The sequence below is a fragment of the Hevea brasiliensis genome, chromosome 3, assembly GCF_030052815.1.
Source record: "Hevea brasiliensis isolate MT/VB/25A 57/8 chromosome 3, ASM3005281v1, whole genome shotgun sequence".
Classification (NCBI taxonomy): domain Eukaryota; kingdom Viridiplantae; phylum Streptophyta; class Magnoliopsida; order Malpighiales; family Euphorbiaceae; genus Hevea; species Hevea brasiliensis.
In genome coordinates this window covers 113598052-113608814 of record NC_079495.1, presented here as the reverse complement: position 1 = coordinate 113608814, position 10763 = coordinate 113598052, and positions in this window count along the sequence as shown.

The following is a 10763-nucleotide window of genomic DNA, read 5'->3' as shown; positions in this document are numbered from 1 at the left end:
TTAATAAAATTATTAAAGTCTATAAAGAAAAAGTTAATTTTTTCTTTGACCAAAATACCTTAATATTAAAAAATAAATAAAATATTCTCCAGTGAAACAACCATAGCCTAAGTCTAGTAATATTTTTTTTAAAAGGAAAAACTTAATATCTCTTTGGCCACTAACTTTTACTTAAAAAATTGCTTGACACTCTTTCCTTTACTTAGTTAATATTTGACACCTAAAATTTATAAAAGTGTAGCTATTAAATCTTAAACTTTATAAAAAAATTTAATGAAAAGTAAAAATTTGTGGAAATTACATCTACATATAGAGATTAAATAATTAATTTTTATAAAACTCAGGTGTCATTAGCAAAGTAAATATGAGAGTACCAAGTAATTTTTAAGATAAAAGTTTAGAGCTAAAAATATATTCAGCAAAAAACAAAGAAGAAAGATAGATGGAGTCCATATATGATATTCCTAACAATATTTAGAAAGTGGTCCTGCAAGAAGAAGTAAGCAATTCAAATTCCTACTTGTTAATTTGCCTAGCATGATAACTCTCATAAACAATGTGTTATAGAAGTGTTTAATTAAAAGCATAGAAAAGGGAAGATTTGCACAGCTGTATGGGGTCCCAAGCGAGCTTGAAATCTCATTAATTTTGGTAAAACAGCAAGTTGGTGTTTATGAATTCATCAAATATTTAATTACATTTATCACCAACAACAATGAAACTAACAGTCATGTGCCTGTGATCTTAGATCATTTCAACATCTCTGTCTTTTCATAGGATCCCAATTTTCTTCTTCTGGCTAAATATGCAACTAACTTTTATTATTGTTATGGAATAAAGTTTAATTTTCCCCCTATACTTATTGGGGGTTTAATTTAATCTATTTTTAACTTTTAATCTAATTTAACTCATAAATTTTTACGCTCAAATTAGCCCAATTGATTAATATGTGCCATTTTTTAATATTTAATTATTTTTACTATTAAAATATTATTTTTATATTGTATAATCATTTAAATAAAAAATAAAAATATTATTTTTATTATTCAATATTATTAACTAAACTGAAAATATAAAAAAAATATCTTTATATTTTCATATAATAAATAAAATTTTAATTATTTAAATGAAAAAAATATGATTTTTGTATTTCATACGTTTAATTTAAAATTAAAAAATTATAATTAAATAAAATTAAAAATATAAAAATATTATTTTTTGTTTCCATATTATTAATTAATATTAAAAAAGTAAAATATAAAAATAACTAATTATAGTTAATTAATTAAGATTAAAAATAATTAACTAAGCAATTAATATTAAAAAATAATTAACTTTAAAAATATTTAAAAAATTAAAAAACAAAAGGCAACTCACGCACCAAAGTGGTGAGTATGTTGCACCTTCCTTAAAATTGGGCTAAATTGGATATAAATTGAAACTTCTGGATTAAATTGAACCAAAAGTTAAAATTAGGCTAAATTGAACCTCCCTAATAAGTACAGGGAGAAAATTAGACCTTATTCGTTATTGTTATTATTGTTGGATAAATTACAAAAAGTCTCTATCATTGAACAAAATAATTAAGTCTTTTTTTTTAAAAAATAAATGTAGCACCCCTACATGCATGGTTTTGTATATTTCACTGTTCCGGTGACCGGTGTCGGTCCGGATAGTTAAAAGGATTAGAACCATATTTAAGTCATCTAGAAAAGCCATGAATGAAAATAAATAACCATTCCATGATGATGAAATAAAAACTTAGAAACAAAGCATAAAAGTTTAAATGAGCCGGGGTCACAGCGATGGGTGAATGTACTGGGAAGTGATTGCGAGGTCAGTTGTAACCCTAATTTTGCACGAGACATTGTGACACAGCATTCCTAGGAATTATTGCGAAGCTAGTGAGAATGAGAAAACCACAGAAAAGAATTGAGAATTATGTCAAATAATTAGATCAGGGTTCAGGAAGCAATACAGAGTTATTAGAAAATCGGATCAGACCGGTAATGAGCAAATCGGTCAATTCACCCTTAGAGGTGACTTATGGCCTAAATGTCCACTAAAATGTAGGAAATTAAATTTATGAAAATTAGATTTAAAGTGAAGAAGTTATGGAAAGAAAAGAAAAAGAAAATGAAAAAAATTCAAAAAGAAAAAGTATTATGACATAATAGGTGACATAAGCATGACACAATAATTATAATTATTAATTATTGAAATTGTGGATAAATACACACAAATTAAAAGTCAAATAAACAAATTAAAAAGAAAAAAATTTATTTCTTCTTCTCTTCTTCCTTTTGCCGTGGCTTCCCTCTCTCTCCTCTCTCATTTAGTTCCTCCATTAAAGCTTAGTTTAAGCTTTTCAAAACCCTAAAATTAGCCATAATTGCCCTAACTCTCTTAAGTAAACCTTGTTTTTGAACCTTGGTAAAACTATTGACAATAAAAGAAGAGGAAAGAAAGGAGATTGGAGAAGGAGGAAATTCAACAGAAAAAGGTTAGTGATAAATCTTTCAATTTTCTATATATATTCATATTTAGGTAATTGAATTAAGTTAGAAATTATTATAAATGAAACAAAAATGATGTGTTAGGGAATCCTATGAAATTCGACAGCTATGTGGACATGAGAGTAATGTTGTGTTTTAATGCAATAAACCTTATACACAAGTTCAATTAAGTAAGTGAAAATGATTGGTATACTTTAATTTCATAAATTGAATCACTTAAGGAATTAGGGATCTTGACCCTTAGGGAAATTTAGGGAAAATTTTGGAGGTTTTTGAAATTGATGCAATTTGACCTAATTGAGACTCAATTTGGTCAATTAGTGGGAAATAGAGTGTGATTGAATGATTGAATAAAAAATGGAATTGTGAATGATGAAGACTAATTCTAGACAGCCTGACTATGGTCCACTTAAAGACCAAAATTGAAATTCTGTTACTTCAATTAGAAATGAAAATTAAGACATAATGCAACAATTTTTATGTAGAAACTTTGCCCTAAGAATGACCATAAGCTAGTGTAAAATAAGGTTAAATCCGGATTAGGCACGCTACCACTGTACAGAAATGACCATATAAATAGTACTTATTCAAATGGTCATAACTTGGTGTAGAAAGGTCCAAAGGACCTGATTTTTACACCATTGGAAAGATATGACATAGTACTACAACTTTTATGAAGAACACAAACCCAAATTCTGCCCATAACCAAGTTAAATTGTCAACCAAAATTGGTTGCTTAAAACTGCCAGAACCAAAATGGTACCCAGAATTCTGGGTGTGAACCAATCCAGCCAGCCACTTTAGAAATAGCATAACTTGAGCTACAAAACTCCAACTGGAGTGATTCAAAAAGAGAATTAAAGTTAAGACATTAAGGAACAACTTTGATGAAGGGAAGTCAGCCAAATTCTTACTGTAGAGGGTCCAATGGAACAGTAGAAGTAAGTGACCTAAAACTGAAAATTTGCCAATTCTCCTAGGAAACCTTGAATTGAGTTTGGCAATCAATATCAATAAAAATGTGACCCAAAATGTGGTATGTGGGAGTAATTAGAATTAACAAACCTATTTAGTATGAAAAAGTCAATATTTTGACCAATTAGTTAAATGAATAGTAACCACCATAATAAAAATACAAAGAATTCAATTTATGGGACCTTAGAAGTAAAATAAAGTAAAGTAAAAAAATTCAATTATTGAAATTTCTCTTAGATATAATTTGGATAGGTATTGAAAAACTGTAATTTTGTGTTTTAGTGGAAAAAGAGATCAGAAAGGACAAGGAAAGAGTGACTCAAGGCAAAGAGGTGACTCACTACAGGTTTGTACACAACTAATTTTATTCAATTAATTTTTATATTGTAAATTGTTTTGAATGAATTGTGACTTTGAATATTTTGATGGCAATTGTGATTTTCTCTTTGAACTTTATGAGCCAACCCTTTAAGGGTAAATTCTTGAATGATTTATGTTAAGTGAATTGACATGCAATTATTTGAATGGAAATTTTATGAATTACTTTTTAAACCACAGTTAGCATGACAATTTCAAAAATCCCCAGTAGTAGCGGCTATTTGGGGTTTGGCAATTAAAAATTGCTTATGTCTCCCATTAATAATGGTTAATGGGGTAAGACTATATGAGTACTCATTAGTTAGCTAGCCCTTCCCTTATTAATAACAGTTAGTGAGGTGATTTGCTTTATCATGGTGTACAACACGGCATTGATCGTGAAATTTTGTGTCATGATCTAGACTGTGTGTTCTTGGCAACACCTTTATTTTGTGATTTGTGAAAAATGGTTTGGAATAAATAGTTCATGTTAACTTGAGATTTTGGAAAACACCTCATGTGATTATGAAAATTTTAATTTGTCATATTTTGGTTTATTATGCTTTATAATGAGTTGAATTTACTTAGTTGTGTACCACTGAGTATCAATACTCAGTGATAGCTTGTTTTGCTGTCGCAAATAAGGAAAATGACAAGGCAGCGGAGTAAGCTGCTTAGAGCAGAACTTGAAGCTATTTTGGACTTTCTCCGGATATATTAATTATACCCTTTGTAAATTTTTCTTTTGATGTAAATTAATAATATGTATCCACATGTACACATTGAGCAGTTGTATAGTAAAGCTTATAATAATGTTATTTCTGATTTTCTTTTTGAAATTTGGGACTATGGTATGTAAATTGAATTAAATGCAATGATGATAAGGTTTATTGAAATGTGTTGACTTGTGTTGAATTGAGTATTATTTGGAGTTGGGTTGGTGAAAAATCTATTGGAAGTGCTTTCTTTTTAGGTTTTGCAAAACTGTTTTCTCAAAATATAACCGGCACTCTGCCTAAATTTTTACAAAAATTGTGAAGATTTTATATAAATCAATAATTTAATTTTGATATAAATTCCAAATAAAGGATTTTTAATAATTAAGAAATATGACCCACCATTTTAAATTGAAAGGAAAAGGGTTTAAAATCCCTTGTAGTGTATTTAATGAGTTATCGGTAGGCGAAGTATGGTAATTCATTAGATATACTACGGGATCATGTTATGCCTTATGGAGGGGTAAGGTGTGACATGTTTTAGTGGTATCAGAGCAACATTTTGAATGAGTTTTGAACTATGTATTTGATTTATTTTCTTGATTAGTACAACTGCTCAATGTCATTTATTGATACATATGATGCATTTACATCATGAATATGAACTAATGGAGATAATCCTTCTAGTGTTTATTGTCAGGGAGTAGATAATCTCTTTGAATCGGAATAGAAGAAGGAGATCATTCCATCAAGCAATCTATTGAGGCTGAGGCACCGAGGGAAACCCCAGCTCTCCAGAATGTGAGTGGGTCAGCCACTCCAGCTCCTCTAATGCCATAGTTTTTCTGCTCAGTTTGCTCAGCAGATGGCTGCACTATTTCAACAAATGGCTGGAAACCTACCAACACAAGCTCAAAGCCAAGCACCAGTAGTGTAACCACAGCCTCCAGCCAGACAATATGATAAATTGATGAAATTTAGAGCTACTGAATTCAAGGAAATAGTGGATCCACTAGAAGCTGAACATTGAATTGAAAGAATGGAGAGAGTATTTAAGAAGCTGCATTGTACAGAAGAGCTTAAGTTTGAATACTTCGTTTTCTTACTGCAAGGGAATGCATATGAATGGTAGAAGACCATCCCCCACAATCTAGTGGAGCCCCCAATTCTCACTTGGTTAGATTTTATGAGGGAATTCAGACAGAAATGGGTCCCTAAAGCCTATGTTGACATGAAATTGTAAGAATTTTTGAGCTTGAAGCAAGGAATAAATCTGTGGCCGAGTTTGAGAGAGACTTCTCTAGATTAAGTCACTATGCGAGGAACTTACTTACTACGATGAGAGATCAATATAAGTGGTTTGAGGCTGGTTTGAAGCCCAGTTTGAGGATGCAAGTAGTGGGGTTCAGACATGAAAACTTCTCTGAACTGATATCTCAAGCATTGGATCTAGAAAGAATTGAAATGGAAAGGGCACCTAAAAAGGGTTTGGAAGAGAAAGAGAAAACTGGAAAGAGTACTGATCAAGCTCCTGATAGTGGGTCAGGAAAGAGAAAGCACTTCGGAGGATCTAGCTCACGTAAGTCCAGTAGAGGTAGGTCTTCAGGACAGAGGCCACCCCGACCTAGCCAGCAGACATCCAGAGGAACAGCTCCAGTCTGTTCTTGTGAAACCTGTGGAAGAGTGCACGGAGGGGTTTGTTATAAATCCATCGGAGCCTGTTATAACTGTGGTGGGACTGGACATTTTGTTAGGGACTGCACTAGTGCCCGCAGATCTGGGCCATCTACTATAGCTGAAGGTTCAGTTCAGAGTTTTGCCTCCAGAGGTTCACAGACAGTTAGCAGAGGTCGAGGTAGAGGCAGAGGTGGTACTTCTGGCAGTCAGGCCACAGTTAATCAGCCTGAGCAGAGTGGTGCACTAGCTAGGGTATACACCATGAGGCAGCGAGAAAAGGCTGAAACTTCTGATATAGTTGCCGGTACATTTTCTATTCCTGATCAAGATGTGTTTGTGTTGTTTGATCCGGGTTCCACCCACTCTTATGTTAGTACTACCATCATTGGTTATCTTGCTGTCCCTTGTGTGAAACTGGATTTTGAGGTGCTAGTAACTAGTCCGCTAGGGCAAGAGGTCAGGGTCAACAGAATGTATAAGGATTGTTCTTTGGTAATCCAAGGACAAACATTCCTATATGACTTGATTGAAATGTCTTTTAGAGATTATGATATCATCTTGGGCATGGATTAGTTAGCCATGCATCATGCAATGATCGACTGTAGACTGAAGAGAGTCACTTTTGATCTCCCTTAGTATGGTGATGTGGTTACACATGGGGAGAGGCAGTTATTGCCATTAAATCTCATTTCAGCTACACTAGCTAGAAAAATGATCAGAAAGGGGTGTAAAGCATATTTGGCTCATGTGATAAACACACAGGTAGAGAGTCCCGCAGTGAGGGATATTCCTACAGTATGTGACTTTCCAGATGTGTTTCCTGAAGAATTGCTAGGGTTACCTCCGGAAAGAGAGGTGTAGTTTAAAATAGAGGTTATGCCTAGTGTGGACGCAATCTCTATTACACCTTATAGAATGAAACCTGCCGAGTTAAAGGAGTTAAAGGTGCAGTTGCAAAAATTGCTTGACAAGGGTTTCCTACTTCCTAGTGTGTCACATTAGAGAGCACCAGTGTTGTTTGTTAAGAAAAAAGATAGTACTCTCCGTCTGTGTATCGACTATAGGCAGTTGAATAAGGTGACAATAAAGAACAAATATTCGTTGCCCCACATAGATGATTTGTTTGATTAGTTGAAGGATGCAGCTATGTTTTCCAAAATTGACTTGAGATTGGGATATTATCAGTTGAGGGTGCAAGAGCAGAACATTCCAAAAACTGCTTTTAGAACTCGATATGGCCATTATGAATTTCTGGTTATGCCATTCGGGTTAACCAATGCTCCGGCTGCATTTATGGACCTGATGAACACTATCTTCAGGCCCTACCTTGATCAATTTGTGGTTGTGTTTATTGATGACATCTTGGTATATTCGAAGGATGCAGAGGAACATGATAGGCACTTGAGAATTGTGCTACAGACTTTAAGGGAGAAACAACTATATGCTAAATTATCAAAATGTGAATTTTGGCTGAAGGAAATTTCTTTCTTGGGGCATATTTTGTTAGCTCAAGGCATTAAGGTGGATCCCAGTAAGATTAAAGCTATCCTTAATTGGAATCCACCCAGGAATGTTACAGATGTTTGCAGTTTTCTGGGTTTAGCTAGTTACTACCGTCGTTTTGTGAAGGGATTTTCTATGTTGGCATTTCCACTGACCAAATTGCTTCAAAAAGATGTGAAATTTCAGTGGACTGATAAATGTCAGCAGAGTTTTGATGAATTGAAGAGATGTTTGACTGAAGCTTCAGTCATTACTTTACCTACACCGAGTAAAGAATATACAGTTTATAGCGGTGCTTCTCATAATGGGTTAGGCTGTGTACTAATACAAGATTGAAATGTCATTGCTTATGCATCACGCCAGCTGAAACCATATGAGAAAAACTACCCTACACATGACTTGGAGCTTACAGCTATTGTATTTGCTCTGAAGATCTGGAGACATTACCTGTATGGGGAGAAGTGTTATATTTATACTAATCATAAGAGCTTAAAGTATTTGAGCACCCAGAAAGAATTGAATCTGAGACAGAGGAGGTGGTTAGAGCTGATAAAGGATTATGATTGCCTAATAGACTATCAGCCAGGAAAAGCTAATGTAGTGGCTGATGCCTTAAGTCGTAAGACTATGGCAAGTCTGAGAGTTTCTCCCTTGTCCATGGTGCATGAATTAAGGACTTTACATGCTAGTTTGGAGATAGATGAGGAGGGACAGATGAGAGTTGCATGGCAAGTGAAACCATTGCTAATTGATCAGATAAAACTGGCTGCACAGAATGATGAGAAGTATTAGAAATTGATGAAGGAAGCTCAAGACAACAAGAAACCTAAATTTTCTATGCATGATGATGGCTTACTACTACACCAGGGTAGAATGTGCATTCCTAATATTGTTGAATTGAGACAAATCATTTTGAAGGAAGCACACGAGTCTCCTTTTGCTATTTACCCTGGTGGCACTAAGATGTATAGAGGTGTAAAAGAATATTATTATGGAATGGGATGAAGAAAGACATAGCTGAGTATGTATCTAAGTGCCTAACTTGTCAGCAAGTGAAGGCAGAGCATTAAGTGCCAGCTGGTTTGCTACATCCATTGCCAGTACCTGAGTGAAAATGGGAAAGAATAATTATGGATTTTGTAATGGAACTTCTAAGAACACATATGAACCATGATGCAGTATGGGTTATTATGGATAGATTGACCAAGTCTGCTCACTTTCTGCCAGTAAAAATGGACTATAGTCTGGATAGATTGGCTAAGCTGTACATCGAAGAGATTGTGAGGTTGTATGGAGTGCCAGTGTCGATTGTGTCAGATAGAGATCCAAGGTTCACTTCTAGATTTTGAGGTAGTCTTCAGAGAGCCCTAGGAACTAGATTAAACTTCAGTATGGCATTCGACCCACAAATAGATGGCCAGTTTGAGAGGGTAATTCAGATACTGGAGGATATGCTACGGGCCTGTGTGATTGAATTTGAAGGTAGTTGGGACACACACCTACCTTTGATTGAGTTTGCTTATAACAACAGCTATCAATCAAGCATCGGGATGCCTCCATATAAAGTTTTATATGTCACACCCTACTCCTCATAAGATGTAACATGCTCCCGTAGTACACCTAATGAATTACCGTACTTCGTCTACCGGTAACCCATTAAATATACTACAAGAGATTTTGAAACAATTTTCATTCATTTTTAAATTGGTGGGTTAAATTTTCTCAGATATTAAAAACCTTTATTTAAAGTCCAAATATAAATCAAATTTTTAGATATTTAAAAATCTCCGTAATTTTTACAAAAATTTCTGCAGAGTGCCGTCTGTATTTTGAGAAAATAGTTCTTCAAAACCTGAAAATAAAGACACTCCCAATATTTTTCTCAACAACTTCTTCAAATTTCACAATCAATCTCAACCAATTTCTCAAGTCTCAAAATTCAAACAATCCTCATTTCACAAATCAACATAAACCACTCAATATACTGTGTAAATTAAATCAAATATTAAAACATCTCATTGAGGTAAACAAATTCATTTTCACTTTCATGGGAGCATTAAAATTTAATAATGCAAACTTTTTAAGTATATAAAATCTCAAGATAATATTACAATAATTTGTGTTTGATTACAATCGAAATATATATATTACAAAAGAGTTGGTTTATCTGCTCAAAGGAAATTTCATACATATAATTATAGAATTACATCAAAAGCTAATGTAACACCCTCCCGGTAACTACTCCGTACATCCTACTGTCTTGGATCGGTGGTCGGTCCTGACTAGAATGTCCGGAAAAATATTTAAATTAAAGTCAGGAACCATAATTAACTCAAATATTAATAAGAAAAATTTAGTAAAAAAATTTTAGGAATAAAATACAACCGAGTTAAACGAGCCGGTGCCCAAGCGATGGGTAACCAGAGGGAAATTGCGGTTCTCGCAACGAAGAGCCCTAGACCCGGGAGAAAAATTATAAAATAATTTTTGGGACTCCAGAAAAGGGTTATTGAGGTTCTCATGGCATTAGAATGCCAAGAAAATACCTAGAAAAATTTTTCAATCAGTTCAGACAATTTTGACCCGTTAAGCCAAAAGGAGGGCATTTTGGTCATTTCGCCTTCAGAGGTGATTTTTGGCCGACTTGTCCAGTTGAGTAAATAATTAATATGACATAAAATATGAATAAACATTACTAGAAATTAAATTGAAATTGAGTAGTGGAGGAAAGAAAAGAAATTGAGGAAAAAGGGCTATTTATGACATCATGGTGATGTCATTTATAATTACCAACCAATCACAATTAAGCCCTTATTTGACTAACTAATAAAGAGACAAATTGAAGACTAAATTCATCAAAGATCCAGCAGCCATCTCCTTCCCCAAAACCAGCCAAAAACGTAGAGAGAGAAAAGATAGGGTTTCCACCATAGTTCAAGCTTCCAAGCTTTGAAACCTTGCTTATCTTGCACCAAAACCCTAGATCCCTTCAATAAAAATTACCCCCACACCTTGTTGG